Source organism: Hibiscus syriacus, unplaced genomic scaffold, assembly GCF_006381635.1.
Source record: "Hibiscus syriacus cultivar Baekdansim isolate YM2019G1 unplaced genomic scaffold, ASM638163v2 tig00110160_pilon, whole genome shotgun sequence".
Lineage (NCBI taxonomy): Eukaryota > Viridiplantae > Streptophyta > Magnoliopsida > Malvales > Malvaceae > Hibiscus > Hibiscus syriacus.
Genome location: NW_024062608.1, coordinates 812,426 through 818,175, shown reverse-complemented (window position 1 = coordinate 818,175; position 5,750 = coordinate 812,426). Strand labels below are relative to the sequence as shown.

At 40.2% G+C, this 5,750-nt stretch overlaps 1 pseudogene; it reads right to left on the bottom strand.

The window, feature by feature from the left end:
• Positions 1-4,713: 4,713 nt before the first annotated feature.
• LOC120216486 lies at positions 4,714-5,300 on the bottom strand (annotated as a pseudogene).
• Positions 5,301-5,750: the final 450 nt, after the last annotated feature.

Below are 5,750 nucleotides of genomic sequence, written 5' to 3'. Positions count from 1 at the left end.
ATGGAGTTTTCAAGCAAAGAAGAAGCGATGATGGCTATAAAAAATTACAATATTCATAATTCAGTTCAATCGAGAGTCGACCGCTCCACGACAGAAAAATATGTATGCTACTGTGCCCGACGCGAAAACGGATGTAATTGGATGGTCCGCGTATCGAAAAAGAAGAGGAAAAACAACAGATGGGAACTAATAATATACAACGGTCCTCACACATGTTGTGCTGGAGGGGTCAACCAAGATCATCCCAACTTGGACTCTGAAGTGATATGTCAAGCCATCATGCCCATGGTAAAAGCAAGCTCTCATATAGTTGTTGCTGTGTTGAATTCAGCTATACAATCGCAGTATGGGTACACTGTCTCCTATAAAAAAGCTTGGTTGGCAAAACAAAATGCCATTGTCAAACTTCATGGCGAATGGGATGCATCTTACAACGAACTTCCAGGCTGGTGCGGAGGTTGAATCTTGGGACAATTGTGGACTTCGAAACCTCCTATGCATACCATAATGATCGAGTTCTCCGCGATCGATGCCAATTCTACCGAGTTTTTTGGACTTACCCACAGTGCGTTAATGCTGTCAAATACTGCAAGCCTGTGGTCCAGATCGACGGGACTTTCTTGTATGGAAAATACAAGCAAGTTTTATTATTGACAGTTGTCCAAGATGGCAATCTCAACATTCTTCCAGTTGATTTTGCTCTTGTCGAAGGAGAAGATACAGATTTTTGGGCTTTTTTCCTCTGAAATTTACGTGCACGTGTTATCACGAGGGAAAACATTTGTGTCATTTCAGATCCCGGAGCTGGGATCAAAGCATCAATGTAGTCTTTGGGTCCAATATGGCAACCACCCTTTGTCCAACATAGGTATTATCTCTGACACATTGCTGCGAACTACTATGGAAGGTACAAGAATAATGATGAGCGTCAATTAATTCTGCGCATGGGTAAGTGAAACTGATGTAGTTTGTTTTCTTTCGATCGTTTTAATTTTGCAAAGAAAACAAGTTAGTAAGTTATACATTTTTTTATCAGGTTACGAACTACTTCCTCGAACGTTTGAATCAATGCTTCAAGATTTGCGGGCGAAGAACGAGGAAGGATACGATTACATCAGCCTCATCGATAAAGAAATGTGGAAGAACACATATGATGGTGGATATCGATATGGACACATGACGACTAACTTGGCAAGGTAATCAATTCAACTTTAAAGGGTGCACGTCACTTACCAGTAGCGGCTTTGGTAAAGACTACATATTTTCATTTGGGGGCACTTTTTACGAAGCTCAGGGGACAAGCTCAAACATGTATGCAAGGTGGACATGTCTATCACCCTAGATTAGTTGCAGATCTACAGAAAAAAAATTCTATATCAAATGGAATGTCTGTAACAAGCTTCTCTAGAAGGCATGAAATGTTTCGTGTCACAGAGTTGTCGCGACCTCTTCAAGGGATTGAAGCTGTGTCGTTAAGAGTAAATCTAAGGGACAGAACGTGCGACTGCGGGTTTTTTCAAGCTCTGAAGTATCCATGCTCTTATGTGATAGCAGTTTGCTCGCATACACGTCAAGACTATAATCATTTTGTAGATCCCGTATACCTACTATCTGAAGTTTTTAAGGTATACGAATTTGAGCTTCCCCCCATAGGTAATGACAAAGACCCTGATGAGGTTCAAGATTAACTTCCGATTGTACCAAATCCGAGTTTATTGAGGGAGCGTGGTCGTCCAAAATCCAATCGAATTCATTGCGATATGGATATTCGAGAAAGATCTAGACAAGACAGAAGATGTGGACATTGTAGAAACCCAGGACACACTAGAAAAATATGTCCACTTCTGTTGCCATCAAATAACAATTGATGAGGAAATGATGTATTTGTTTATCAAATAATAATTCTTGTACTTCAATTTGCGTTATATGTGATTATATGTGATTATATGTGATTATAATAAAAGAGATAATAAGTGAAAACTTAAGAAAGTTATCGAACACAATCATTAAATTTTATCAAACTGATAACAATTTGGTATTTCAAAATAATTTTAAATACAACAAACTTACAATAAGTATTAAATGGTAAATGATAACCAAATTACAATAACTGATATTAAATGATAATAAACAAAATTAACTGAAATACATTAAAAAAAGTCTAACAAATTTAAAAAAATAAAGTAAGTATTAAATGAGAAATAATAAAAAATTACAATTAAAAGTCCAATAAACTAAATAAAAATATAATAAAAAAACAAAATCTATCGATGCCTGCGAAGCGAATGTGTTCCACAGAGCGGTGGTTGTCGGTCTCGAGGAGGATTTCTTCGTATCACTGGTTGTGACTCCTCGATGTCATTATCATCGTCATCGTCGTCGTCATCCTGAGTAGGTACATGAGGAGCTGATGACGATGAAGCACCTCCATAGAATAAGGACCCTGGAGGAGTATGACTGACTATCCCACCGACCTGCAAAAACTGGGAGAACTCATAAAACCCAGACATCGCTGAGTGTGAAAACTTTACAGGAAATGTCTGTGTTGCGGCCATGGGTGATGAGGTTGAACCCGCCAAATATCCAGTATATGAACCCCAAGTCGGATATACAAATATAAACACATAATAGCCTCTAGGAGGGGTCATCTGTGACAGTGGCGGCGGCAGCAGCGGGGTCACAAAACCAGGTGATGGTGGCGGCAGCGGCATCGGGTAAGGGAATGGCGGCGGCGGTATCTGGTAATGCAAAGGCGGTGGCGGCATCATATATGGTTGCGGTGGCTGTTGTGAAGGTCCTACTGGTGCAGTTGAGGATGAACCGGAAGCACCTGCTCTCCGTCTACGAGTCGGGGGATGATGGTGCTATGTCGGTGAACATCTCTGTCGACATCGCAGAAATGTCTACCCTCGTGCATCCTCGGAAAGAAGAAACGGTTTCCCGTTACTGTTGAACCACTCGTAATAACCCTCAGCAACCATAAAGAGGTCATAAAAAATGGGTTCTCTATGGGGAAGGCGCCGATGTCGATCCTCCCACAACATGACCCACGCATGATGCCTCACCAGCCAATCTGTATCTGTCTTGCCGCGTCTATCTGTGCTATGCAACTCGTCCATATTGCGAGGTGCTTCCGAAATTGGTTGAAAACAACCAAATTGTCGGAGCACGCGATCAGTTGAGTGCCACTCGACGGTCGCATAACAGATCAAGGGGACCGTCGCCATCCAAGCATCTGATGGGCCCCTCAACTCAGGTGGGATCACCGCCCTCACATCATCAGTAGAATATGGCACCCATTCAAACTAAAACAAACATATATGATTTTATCAAAATAATAATCTAATTATATAACTATAATCTAAAATCAATTTTTAAATATTAAAATTCATACATGTGTGCCAGCCTTCTGATCGATTAACACCTTAATTTTTTCTAAATCATCATGTAGCTCCTGATGATTTTTCCTATCAGTAGACCACCTATTCAAGAAAAATAATTTCTTATTCACTGTATAAAATTATTAATATACAAAATCAGTTTACAATTACCTCAGTATTAGCGAAAATACGAATGGGTTCTTGACAACGGGACATAAAAAAGGCAATCGATACCATGCCCAACACTGCAGCAGCAGGAGACATCCGCCGATAGCATTACGCCTGTAGTCAATGGCTCGACACATCTCTCTGTACAGGAAAGCCAAAACTGTCGAGCCTCAACTGAGTGATCCGGCCAAATGAAAGTCGTCAAGGTGTCGCAACCACATGTAGTGAACTTGGTTGCGCGATTTGTTCGGCATCAACAACCCTCCTATCAGCTGCAGTATGCATGCCCGTGCATACATTTTAACTTCATCCTCAGACGCATCCTCGCTCAAATGACGAAAAATGGTATCTAACCAATTTAACGGTATCCAACCACCGTTAAAATTTTCCGGGACACGTCCTAGATTATCTCGACACAAAGCAGTCCAAGAACTATGCATGATCCCCGATATCACATCTCCATCCACCGGAAGTCCCAGATGCATAGAAACATCCTCAAGTGTAATCGTGCACTCTCCGTACGGAAGATGGAATGTGTGTGTCTCCGGCCTCCACCGCTCTACTAAGGCAGAAATCAGGTCTGGCTCTATCTAACAATGACTCTGATATCTACCTATGTAACTGAATCCAGCCTCTACTAAATACGGCAAGACACGACTAGGTATCACTAACTTAAGATTCCTAATAAAATGATCTAATACACGGTCCTTCTCCTAAAATTAAATAATTACAAAAATTAATTCTTAATCTAATAATCATGCATTAAATAAATCAACAAATTATTACAAATAATTTAAATTAAATTAAAATGTTAAAATGTTACCGTATCAGCAAAGTGTCAAGATATATGATTTGCATCAAAGCGAAGTAGATCATCTGTCATTTTATATCTGCAAAAAAATTAAATAAGTAAAATATTAAATAAATTAAATAAAAAATATTAAAAATATAATAAAATATACATTAGAAGATATTATAAGAGTATTTGAGAGAAGTTGAGAGAATTTGGTGTGATGAAAGTGATTGAGGATGGAGGTATTTATAGGGAGGTTTAGGGGTATTGAAGTCGGGGTAGGTGTGTAATTACACCTAAGGCGTACCGCAGGGGGCTCGATGGAGCCGAGGTAGCGAAATGTGGGTGGCAGAATGAGTTTAGGGAGTTGTTTCAAAGGGATTCTTCCGAGTCAGATTTGCGCTTAGATCCTCTAGTAGGGGAAGAAAGTGGTGGAGCTACTGGAGCACTGTTGGATATTCTAAGAGGATGTAGACTGTTACGGAGAAAAGGGAGAAGGTGAGTCGAGGTGTTTGCATCGAAATGAGTCGGACTTGGGCATAACGAGGATGAAGGTCTAGCACGGTAGGGACTTGGAAAACATGAAGACTGTGAACTATGTTGACTAAATGAACATGCACTGATGTTGGTTGAATACTTGAACCACCTCCCAGCTCTGATGTAGGTGGTTTGCATCCCAAAAATGCAAACCCACTATAGAACACGCATCAAAAGGTAAAATTTTCAACATAAAAAAGGAAAGGGGAAACCTTGCGGTAAGTGGTGCCATCTTCTTCAACGGTCCAACCAGCCTCTGCGTAAAGAGCTTTCAAGACCTCGTTGTTGTTGCAATGTTTAGGGAGCTTGAAGTTGCCTTGATCACGGAGAACGGAGTATATGTTTGCAGCTATGGATCTTCTTCTCCGCTCTCTCCTCTTGTTGTTGTCCCTTTATTTCCATGTGGGTAATCTCTCTGTCATCTTCAATAATTTCAAACATTTTCCCTCTCTTGCGAAGATGTTAGCTTTTCGTTTAAAGTTTCAACCCTGGAGATGAAGAAGAAGATGTAGAAATGATGTTTCAAGAGAGACACGCAGGAGACAACTCTCTTTCAAGAGGAAATTGCATTTCTTTATAGTTGAACTTAAAAGGTTTTACGCTTTTTACACCGTTGCTTACTTAGATTCTTCCTATGCTTTTGCATTTGCTTTCACACTTTCTTGAATTGAAGTAGTTTAGTGTAGAAAGTGATATAACCTCGAAAAATAATAGTACTAGTATTGAGGCGATTTTCCTAAAAAAAACACCCTAAAACCCTTTTTTTCTCTATCAGGTACCTTTCAGACTATATTTCCCGATCTAACACCCTTTGTAGAAAGATGCACCCCTGCAACGCGCTTTACGTTGATCTGGCACAACGTGGGGTAAGA